Source organism: Anas platyrhynchos, chromosome 1 (assembly GCF_047663525.1).
Source record: "Anas platyrhynchos isolate ZD024472 breed Pekin duck chromosome 1, IASCAAS_PekinDuck_T2T, whole genome shotgun sequence".
NCBI classification, from domain to species: Eukaryota; Metazoa; Chordata; class Aves; order Anseriformes; family Anatidae; genus Anas; species Anas platyrhynchos.
The window spans coordinates 103,464,788-103,476,892 of NC_092587.1; the positions used below are offsets into that span (position 1 = coordinate 103,464,788).

Consider the following 12,105-nt stretch of genomic DNA (forward strand, 5'->3'; position numbering starts at 1 on the left):
TCAATGATCTTTTCTGCTGTTGAATGCAGGATAGGCAGAAACTAAACGTTAAGGCTGAAAAATGAAAACAGTCCTTCCTCCAAAGTAAGGGTAGAAATCCCAGGTAGCCTATATCAGTAAATGCCAACTAACTTTGGTAGCATTTGGATCAAAGCTCAGAAGTATAGTGGACAGAAAGGCCTTTGTTAATTGAGTCTTCCTATTCAAGACACCAAGAGCAAATGGGCACAAAAAATATAGCAAGATCTGATTGCAGGATAGAGGGATAGATACGCAACAAAATACATAGGTAGGTACAGCACAACAGACAGAGGATGCATCTTTCCATTCTCTGTAACTTTAATTGCTTATTGCTGTGAAAGTGCTACTTTCACAGCAATAAGCAATTAAAAGAAAACTGACAACCAGATTCCCATTGCCCCTTCCTCCCTACCCCCACAAATGCTTATCACTGATTATACATTTAACTGTCTCAGTTCCCCAAGAATGAAACTTGATTAATATACAGTGAAGAAATCAATGTTCTCTTCAGGACAATCATGCTTTTGAGTTATGATCAATGCAGATAATGCACTTCCACACATCTCTGACCTTCCCTCTTGTTAGAGGAATCTGAAGATACAGCCATTTCTCCACAGCACTACAATAAAATTGTGTATTCCTTGGATTTGGTGGAATAACTGTACACACATGCTCAGTAATTTGTCGTGTAATTAATTTTATGTTATTTTAACCAATAATTGGTTTCACAAAGGCCAAGCTACACCTGATTAAAAGTAAGGCACACTTCTTAATGCCAGTAGTGGTTGTGTTCCACTTGGGACCATGTGTTCCATGGCTAGCTGTGAATAAGAGCCACTTTCATGACTTTCAGCAGAATAGGTTTCAACTAACAGAAAACACACACAGCAATTCCACAGGAAGGTGGATCACACTCGTGGAGTATTCAATTATATGTTTTTAAAAAAAAGTATAAATCCATGTTAAAAGTCTGGGTGATTATTTATTTATTTATTTTTTAAGTGAAAGGGCAATATAGTTTCTATGTTAGTGAGAGACTTCAGCCTTTTATAGGTCATGTTTCTAAAGGCTAAGGACACAGAAAAAGCTCATATAACTTCTATTAAGTGGGAAAGGAAAAATCTGCTTTAACAAGAAGGTTTCTTGTAGTTCAATTACAATTAAAAATATTTTTTCTCTAAAGCAGTAATAAAATCGAGCAGAAATGATTATACAACTTAAGAACCAATTTTAGTGAAACCTGGAGAGAAAAAGCCATCAACATCCTGTACAGAATGTCACAAATTCCTCATTTTACCAGTGGGCCAGAATTAATCTGCAAACATTCAAAACAAATCCCCAGCTAAAACACTAAAAGCCTTTTAAGTCACACAGATGTATACAAAGACGAATAGACAATTAATGATACTCTCAAACTTCAGGAACTGGGTTGCTACTCATCCTGAGCCACGAGTCAAATTGACCTAAGTCATGAGTCAAATTGGAACAGTTAAAATACTGACTTCACAAGAAAAAAAAAAAAAAAGCAAACTATGGCTCTGTATACACTGCAACAAAATCGTGGTAGGAACAGTGGAAGGCTGGCAAGGGCAAGTGTTTAACTACCCCTTAATACAAGGGCATGAACTTTGAAGTAATTTCTCAAATTTTATGTTGATAAAAATGACAAGCATTTTAAGCAGAACGATGATATGCTGTCATGAAGTTGTGGAATAGAGCTTTTACTAATATGTTTTATATCTGTCTTTTGTGAGTGCTATATGAAGGACATAATTACAAAATAGCAATAAATAACTGTTTATCATTACTGATTGTTCCATTAATGTCAAGAAAGTTGAAATAGGTACACGTTTTAAGATGATATAAAACAAAACAACATAGATGTGGAATTGATTCTAAGTGTGTGATTTTCCACATGCAAGAACGCAGCCAGCAAAATGAAAGAGCTATTAAAAATAAACCTATCATCTCTTACTTACATGTAAGCATTAGCTAATTTGGGACCATCTTTCATAGTACACGTCAAACCAACAACTTCACTAAGCCTTTATAAAGCCATATGCCTACAGTGTCAGTTACAAAACCAGCTTCACGTCCATGTTAGATATGTCTAAAATTAAGCCTGTTCTCAAGAACCCTACTGAACATGCACAGCACTGGTGAATCATTAACTGTCTGCTAGTGAGTCCAATCCCTCTGTAGAACAAAAAAGAGTCAACCTCAGTCACCATGAAGAACTTTAATAATAAATAAAACAGACTAGTTCAGAAGCTGCACATTTAAAGGCATATAAAAATATGGTTCCACAGGAATTTGGCTGATTTAAGCATGAAGCTACTGCCAAAACACGTAGCGTTGTCTTGCTCTATGGATTTTCAGCTGCTTACTCCTGCTGCCTTCCTTACATTGACATATATTCCTACAGAAAGCTCCTACAGGACAAGTAGGACTAAAGACCTCATTGACACCAATGTGAACCCCAAAGAAGCTGTTGACTGGTTGTTTCACAGTTCTCCGTGTGGGGATGCGTGACTGCTGCAGTGGTGTGGGGAAGGACAGAGGGCAGGACCTACGTCTGTAAGTGCCAAACCACACTTTTGTCAAATGAAAGCAAAAAGGAACATTGCCACTGCTGAGATTTTCTAGACGGAAACCACCATCTCCAGACAGAATGTCTCTACTGAACACTGAAGAGTTCACTAGTCAGACGAAGATACCTTTAAGAAGCATTTCCTAAACAGGATTAAATATTTATATATATGCATATATATCTCCAATGTTCTTTTCAGTCACTGTGAAATTTGAAAAGCTCACTGAAAATAATTCAAATTACTTTTATTTTTATATTATAGTGAGGCATCCCCTGAAGCCGCAGTATAAATCCTATTAAACTGAACTTCGTTTGTCCATCCCAAAAATAGATTTGACATACAAACACATACACAAGGTCAAGGTCACAGATCAGCAAGAAAGATTACAAAGAGGACTGATGTAAGAGCTGGCATTTGATCACAGCTCCTACATTATTTATTTATTTAGTGTGCTTACCAGAAATACCACCACATTTTCTTCACATTGGTGCATTACATGTTTTAAGTATTCCCCACCTTTAAGAGCAGCTGACCTGGGCTTATTTATGTTAACAAGAGATATTAGGCAGGTTATCAAATAAACTAAGGAATGCCTCTTGCATTAAATGAAAACAAAGTGGAAGACACCACTTTTGGCCATCTTTTTTTTCACTCTATTCAATACATATTAAATCACAAATTTGAAAGGAGAACCCCCTCAGAAGTATAGGACATGGTAGTAAGACCGCTGATACAGAATCAGAACCTCAAGTTTATAACTCTGAGTTACTTATCTTAATATAGCAATTGTGTATTTGAATGTGCACTGCCAAACACAACACTCACTCATCTAACCTAATTAGCTGTGAGCACAGCATATATTTCTCAATTAAAAAAAAAAAAAAAGAAAAAAAAAAAGAAGAAGAACCTTGTAACATAAGGTCTGTGCAGAATACAATCAGACTAACCTCTTCTGTAATCAGGACACTTGCCTCCTAGAAAGCTGCTTTAATACTGAACACTGAGTAAGTGAGCAGATTAAAACACAGTAGCAACAGTTGAAAGACTCATTAAAACTCAGCAGCTGAAAATAGTTAGCAATGGAGGTCATTTACTGATCTTCCATCCATTCACTCACTCACTGATAAGTTCTCAAGCCTTTAACCACATGCTGATGAATAATTATTGTACAGATCATGTCCGCCAGACACACCTTCTGACACAAACAGGAGAAAGATGAAGAGTCTTGAGCAACACAATGTCATAACGTTCAAACATGTAATACCATCACAAAGTTTCTGTAACTACATTATAACTTGCAATCTGAAGAACAGGATGGCTTGTACTCTGAGTCCCCACTTTCAACACCAGCAGCTCCGATGTTAGTCTAGACATGACTGGCAGAAGTTTATATTTAGACAGAGCGCTATGTCTATAAATAGGACTGTTCGTATTGGTATAAAGCTTTCGTTAGAACTCATTTGGACTAACCTGCTTAACTCATATGTGGGACTCTCAGGCATCACCAGTAAAACCTTTATGTCATTACGCATCCATCTTCATCTCGTTCCTGTTTCAAGATTTGTTTACTGATTTTTCTGTCTAATTTTTGTACAGATACTACATTTGCAGCACTCTACGTGTTTGATTGGGTTGGCTCAGTTACTAATGAATAGGCCTTAAACGAAAAAGATGAGAGAAATAATGCCAGCTAAGAAGACTGCTCCATTCTTAACAACATCCTTCATGTGAGTTAGATTGTCACTCCTTGCAGCTATAGTACTGCCTGAGCTACTACAGACACACACAAATCACTCCTGAAGCCTTGCATGCGAGCTTCTCAGCACAACAGTATAGTGTTTTTAGCTCCGATACTGATTCATGCGATCTTAAAACAGTCACTGGTTTAAGATCAAACTAAACTAGGTTTCAGACCTTGGGGCAATACAATTCTGCTAACCCTTTTCTAACCCCTTTGAAGAAAATGGGAGAAAAGTGGAGTTTGTTTTTTTTCTTTTTTAATGGAATTTTTATCTTTCCTGTTCTGTAAAAGTTTGAGAAATCTTCTCACTGCATTAAAATGTTATAAAGAAAAATAAATCTGGTGTCCTTCTACAACAGGGTTACAGCATTAGTGGATAGGGGAAGAGCAACTGACATCATCTACCTGCACTTGTGCAAAGCATTTGACACTGTCCCCCATGAAATCCTTGTCTCTAAATTGGAGAGACATAGATTTGACTGATGGACCACTTGATGGGTAAGGAATTGGCTGGATGATTGCACTTGAAGAGTTGCAGTCAGTGGCTCAGTGTCCAAATGAAGGGAAGGGATGCCATCCAGAAGGACCTGGACAGGCTTTAGAGGTGGACCTGTGAGAACCTCATGAAGTTCAACAAGGCCAAGTGCAAGGTCCTGCATCTGGGCCGGGATAATCCGGAGCACAAATACAGACTGAATGGAGAATGGATTGAAAGCAGCCTTGAAGAGAATGACTTGGGGGTGTTTGTTGATGAGAAGCTCAACATGAGCTGGCAATATGCACTTGCAGCCCAAAACCCAATCATATCCTGGGCTGCATCAAAAGCAGTGTGGCCAGCAGGTCAAGGGAGGTGATACTCCCCATGCTCTGCTCTTCTAAGATCCCACATGGAGTCCTGAGTTCATCTCTGGGCCCCCCAGCACAAAAAGGACGTGGACATATTAGAACAAGTCCAGAGGAGATCCACAAGGACGATCAACCCTCCTATGAAGACAGGTTGGCGGAGTTGTTTAGTCTGGAGAAGAGAAGGCTGCAGAAAGACCTTATAGCAATTTTCCAATACCTAAAAGGGGCCTACAGGAAAGCCTGAGGTATCTGTTTCTCTATCAGGTAGTGTAGGGATAGGACAAGGGGTAATGGCTTTAAACAAAAAAGAGTTGATTTAGATTAGACATTAGGAAGAATTTATTTATTCTGAGGGTGGTGAGGCCCTGGAACAGATTTCCCAGAGAAACTGTAGATGCCCCATCCCTGGAGGTGTTCAAGGTTGCAATTCAGGTTGGATCGGGCTTTGAGCAACCTGGTTTAGTGGAAGGTGTCCCTGCCCATGGCAGGAGGCTTGGAATCAAATGATCTTTAAGGTCCCTTCCAACACAAACCATACTATGATTCTAAGAAATAAATCAAGCAATGATTATGATTCAAGATCAAAGGTACCAGAGGTTCATTCAACATCTGCAAATAGTCATCTGCTTTCTCTCATTTGTCAAGAAAGAAACACACATGAAAATATGCAAGGCATTTCACAAACAAAAATATTTAAAGAAAAGAAACACAGTAGTTTGTATGTAGTATTTATCTGACACTTCAAACCAAGTCTACATGGAGCCTAATAGCTTAAGTTTACAAACACAAAAAATCTAATGCTTTTTTTTTTTTCTTTTCCACACTTTCATTGAGCTATATTGCTGTGAACAGTTGTTGGTTCAGTATCACCTTAGGTCTCCTCTACTGCTTATAAAATCTTTTTCTTTAATCATTATAACCAGATCAAATAAAATCTTAACTAAAACAAGTCAGCAGCACTTTTTTTCCTCTTGTTAAATATAAGTTCACACACTATATCCTCTGCAGGAGCAGGGGGCTTCAGCTACTTCTGAATTTGGGATCAAAACCCATGGTTATTAAGTCAAAGGGATTTTGTACACTGCTATCAATGGGCAGTGACTATTTTAAGTTTTTCTTACTGTGACAACATAAAGAGAATGTCCAAAACACAATGTTATTTCTATACAGAGAATCCTAATAGGCAAAATCATAGCACTCAGCCGAGAGCCTAAAAATGTAAATGTAGGCCATTTTAAGTGTGCTGTCTTTCAAAAGATGGTAATGACAAACTACAACGAATGACTAGCCAATAGAACAAAAACAAATATGTCAGCTATCACGAAGAAAAAAGTGTTTTTGATCAATTCAGTAGTAAAGTAGTTCACAACAATGGATTATCTTGAAGTAATGGCTGGCTGCTCATGACTGATTTTGTAAAGGTACTACTTTATTTTTCTTTAAAGAAAGAAAATATTGTATTTACATGTAAAACATACAATCAAGAAGTATTTTAAAATATTCAAAATGTCAGTTAGATGAATGCTTTAATAGTAACTCCTCTCCATTTTTTTCTACTTATTTATTTTTACTAACAAATTAGATCTTACATCTTTTTTGTTGTTGTTGTTGTTTGTTTTTTTTGTTTGTTTTGTTTTTTAAATCTTTATAGGGCATCCAAATAATGGAAAGATTATGTATATATACCAATTCATGCATCAGAGAAGTATTAAATTTTATGCAACATACATTAATGTTGCAGAACTAGGCACCTGGATAGATGGGTATCTACCATACTGAAAAATAGTAATAGACCACCAGTTTAAAAATCCCGACTAATAAAGCTGGAGCTCTAGAAGTTAATGTAAACTGTTTCACATTCAAGATTTAAATATTTTTCTTACTATAATCAGTTAAGATTTCCTTTTCCAAACTAGACTTGCAAGACTGATTATTCCACCTTGCCTGTTCCTTAAGTCGTTCAACACACACCAACCATAACAAGTGATCTGGTAGCCCACAAGCTGGGAGTCTGATACCAGTTCATCATCTAACAATAAAAGCTAGTGGTAACAATGAAAGACAATGTGTGACAGGTAATAAATCCCCTTCTGTAAATCTTCTCAGTTTTGAGGGCATGGATGGAGAACAGCATGGGACTATCTCAAAATTGTAATTTTGTTTTAGTCTGTTTACTTAACGTGGATTGATAAAGTGCAGAGAGAATACAATTTTCACAAAACAAGAGAACTCTGTCACAAACACAGTAAATAAACACAGAAAACTTCAAGTTATCATAAACTATGTGTCATGTAGTAAAGTCATTATCTAATAGTTAGTATCCAAACCCACAACTCTATCAATTCAGCCAAGCAGACTAGATGTTATTTGCAGCTTAATCTGCCCTGGTCAAGATCTGAGCATGGCTGAAGGGTCACAATCCATGTCCTTTGTGTTACACAAAGCCATCTTTCCTTGACATACCTTGCAGAATCGTTTCCCAGCTCAATATACCAGCATCAATAAATAACTCCAGTGTTTTCTGGATCAACAGACAGTAAGGCATTGTCCGTGACCTGAATATAACTGGTAAGTTTCATTGGCTGCACATGTTCTTACTAGCCTGTATTATTATTATTATTATTATTAAAAAAGAACACTTAAAATAATCCTGCCATAAAACTAGAGGTTTTTGTTCAACCTCCATTGCTAAATTTGGCCGATAAATGATACCAAAGAACTTCATTGAAGATTACACCTATCTAGTATCTTTCAACAGCAGTTCTGGTTCTTACATACCTGCAGAACCTAACAGGACTGCAAGATGACTCACAGATACCAAATTAATGCAGAAGTGAATCATGCTGGACAGCTGAGGTGCAAGCCAAACTGTGCAACAAAGAAAGACCAGTAGGGATAGGAGGGGTGCAGCAGCCACTTGTCTCAAACCATATTTATACTCTAAAAGCATACAATTTAAAATCCATTTGTTGAGAAAAGGCGACAAGTTCTGGTGGACAGGTGACAATGTCTTTAGCTTCCCAGGATACTTCAGGCAGATTGCTTAATAGGGTGCCAAGCTAACAATCTCACAAGAAAGAGATCAAGGGCTATGTGGGCATGTGAAATAAACCATTGTCTGAGTCAGAATTCTTAGGAGGGGTAAGGTCTAAAGCTGGTGTGAATTAGGTATAGTTACCAATCTATGCCTGAGATGAAAAAAATACAGTGTAAAAAACTTCTCTAGTTCATGGGCAGAAACTCATACCTTGAAAGTGTCAATGCTGGAACTTTGTGAATCTGCTTTTCACTCCACCCTGCCAAAAATAAATACATTAGAATCAGAATGTGGAAAATGAAGATGGAAATCTACTTCTTTTTTTTTCCCCACTTCACTGTTAAAGTCATTCTGTTAGTTCACTATTAGCCCATGAAAGGGAGACTGTCTTACTTAAGACAGCATCAACAGACAAGACTAGACTAAAATAGTTTCTCCCTAAAGCTGGTTATACTCGTGGTCAGTTTCTGACAATAACAGAGCTTGACCACTGTATAAGAGCTGAACAAGGTGACAAAGGTAGCATGACGTTAACAGAGGATATGGGTCTCCCCACCCCATTAATATTATCCAGTTTGTCCTCCCAAAAAAGTTGTCAATAGGAGATTATTATGATGTTCCTGCTATCCACTTACTGATGATGACTTAAAAAACAAATAAATAAATTGACATTGCATTCTGCTTTTCTAAAATTTTACTTGTCTTTTCCTTAAGTTACCTGCATTCAGCTTTCTCTCAAATCCCTACAACTCCACATCCAGCAACCCTTCTGCACTACACGAAACACAGCCATTACTGTAATCCTTCCCCTCAACACACTGACCATATAACCCTTCACTTCAATTGTTTTTCTCTTGTTCTAGATGAGGTTTAAAATTTATCATCCAAATTCTACAGACATTAATAACTCTTTCATTTCTACCCACATAGCCTAACCACTTACTGCATTTCTCTTCCTTCCTCTCGTTTCCACAAACACCCATTTTAATCGAAATATTCAGGCACCTTTCACACAGGAAATTCCATTATGCTCCTGCACTGCTCCCCAGACAAAAATCAGCTACAATCTTGAGGCTCACTCTCAACAACAGTAAGTCAGCATAGCAGAAATTAATCCAAATCCACCAAAATACCTCCAGGAAAACCACATGCCAAAAACACAGATTATGTATGTTGCTTGCCTTTCTTCACAGATTCACACTCTACTATTTGTCCTCTTTCCTTCATCATAGTCTATACCAAGTTTAAAATCCATACATCTTCACCCATGAGATGCTGAGTACATAAATAATTTGAGTTCAGCTGGACAACGGCTAGACGAAGCCTTAGAGCAAGCCTGGCCTCCAGAATAAGTGTTTTCCCTTCCTTAGGGTACAATGCCTGTATTGTTTTTGCAGCAGTATAACCATGCACCTTGCTGTAACAATGCAACAATGTATCAATGCACTTGATAGCTTTCTTTTACCACATATGATTGGAAGGGAAGGGAAGAGTAAGATACAAAAATATCAACACACTGAAATATTACTGATAAGGAAGAAAGGGTACAGAAGGACTAAAATCTACCATGAAAGTGCTCCCCTTCTCTTGAGCTGCTGATCTTAAAAGGAGTTAGCAGCAAGAGCTCTTTCCCTTCCCTGGCTGGCAGAATGAAAATCCCCCTGCCCTGTTGCAAGCTGTTTTCACTTCAGAGAGCAATGGTCAAAGACAGACCAGAAAGTCCAGATGAGGAAAGGAAGCACTGCTCCTAGAAAAACTTATTTTCAGAATGACAACATTTAGTTATTTATTTATTTTAATCATGACAGAAGATGGTGCCAAAAACAACACGAACAAGGAAATTTTTGAGGAGGAACTTGAAAGCAGAGAAAGTACCTTTCCCAGGGAGCGGTTAAACATAAACCCAGGCCACATTCAGTGAAACAAAGGAAGCTTTCTGTCTCGGCTGCCTTAATAAAATAACATTCTGAGCCCAAACAGCAGACTTAATTCTGTGAGCTCATCTCCCGCCCCCCCCCCCCCCCCCCTTTTTTTTTCTGAACATATTTTCTCCTTCCACTGCTTAAATCAGAAAGATTGGATTTACTGGGTCTAGCTCAGATTTCAGATTTGCTGCAAATAAAACTTAACCTGACTTCCCTCCAAAGTCCCTTTGGTGTCTCTCTACTAAATCATGTAAACCAGAGTATCGCTTGTAGCACTTCTGAAGGTGAACAGTTTGGCTTACCAAGAATAACCTACTGGGATGCAAATTTCACTTGCCTTCTTTATATTCTGCCAGGTTTGTGAGAACAAGTCTGTCTGTGCTTGACATTTGCTGGGATACACTGCCTGGCATAATTACTATTGTAAAACATTTTATATTCCCATAAATTTAGACTATAACCCCAAAGTGATTACAAACTAAGACAAGATACCGGCATAACTAAGCAGAAAAGAAGGTTTGTAAGGAAAAAAAAAAAGTAGATTTAAGGAAGAAAAGCAGCAACACTTAAGCGAAGGCATAGATGTTATCCAAGCTATCTGGGAAGCTGTCTCACAAGCACGGTGTCCTGAAGAGTAAGAAATAGAAGAGCAGGAACAAGATTATATAGAATACTGCAGACTACAGAAAGAAAGCAGCCCATTTCATTAAAATATAAAGCCAGAGGTGAAATTCTAGGTACTGCAGTTCCTAAAATATCACATTTATTTCTTCACTGTTGTAGAATGGGTTTCCACTGAACTGCAGTAAACACTATGATGCAATGCAAATGGATGAGAATTCCAAATCTTCAGATGTTAGCATTAGTTTTATAGAATTAGTTTTATTCTGATCTTGACCAACAGAACAGGAGGAAGGATTGAAAGACCTAAAACATCTTGACTCTGTAATCTGCTGCTGAGAAAGGAAAGGCAGATGAGGGTAGAATCGGTAAGTTACTACCTGTTAAATCACCACTCAGACCAAATGAATCAACTCAAAAAAAAGTCCAAAAATAAAATTTTAGACTAAACACTGTTTTTGTAATTCACTTCTCCATACGAGAAGCAAAATGTACACTGAACGCAAATTGGTTTTGTCTGCTACCTGATAAAACACAAGCCATTCAAAAGAACATGGAACAATAGTATGCACCTTTTTGTTAACACATCTGAACACAGTACTGAAAACACATCTCATTTTTTTCCATGAGTTATTTTTATTCACCTTTGATTACCTATCTTTAAAGCAAATAGATATTGTCAAAGAACAAGCATGAACCTCACAGTTATCAATCATGAGAAAGGTAAAAGCATTTACAACATCTTTGCACATCCAAAAAACAGACTATTTCATGGAGATATTCAAGTAATATTTTTGTTGCTCCAAGTAGTGCCACTAAAACTGCTCTTGTTTAAACATTTCTCTTTGACTAGCAGATTTGATTACGAGTTTATTTTTTGCATAGTAAAGCTCATCCAGCCATTTTTAATTCCAAATTGGTCGAATTAAAACCAAATTGGTTTGCACTCCATCATGACTAGCTGAACGCTACAAAAACCCTTTGACATAGTGACTTCATAAGCCTTACAGAACACAAGAAATGCTCTTAGAAGCACAGGACGGTTGATAAAAGACTTTCTTCCATTGTCTGTACTGTCAGCTTTAACTGTGCAAGAGTCCATACTTGCAAATTACACAAAACGTGCATCTGAACTACCCTTCCATGAAATGAAAAAATTCTCCAAATAATAGTCACAGGTAAAACAGCTGAGAAGAAAGTGTCTGAAGCTGAACATCCTGAGCAGCTTGTTTTTCCTTAATGAAACGTACAACCACAATTTAAAAACTCCATAATAAAAATGAGCTTGGTATACTCCACCACCAAGCTGCAGATAATAAGAAG

At 37.5% G+C, this 12,105-nt stretch overlaps 1 protein-coding gene across 23 annotated transcripts in view; it reads right to left on the bottom strand.

Moving 5' to 3' along the window:
- Positions 1-12,105, bottom strand: part of NRIP1 (nuclear receptor interacting protein 1) — a 226,722-nt gene that overhangs the window by 98,840 nt on the left and 115,777 nt on the right. For 16 of the 23 annotated variants that reach the window (XR_005269054.2, XR_003494728.3, XR_005269055.2 and 13 more), the window contains one exon: positions 8,447-8,495. The exons of the other annotated variants lie outside the window; for them this stretch is intronic. The gene's annotated coding sequence lies outside the window, so the exon portion shown is untranslated. The remainder of the gene's footprint in view (positions 1-8,446; positions 8,496-12,105) is intronic. 23 annotated transcript variants of the gene reach the window in all.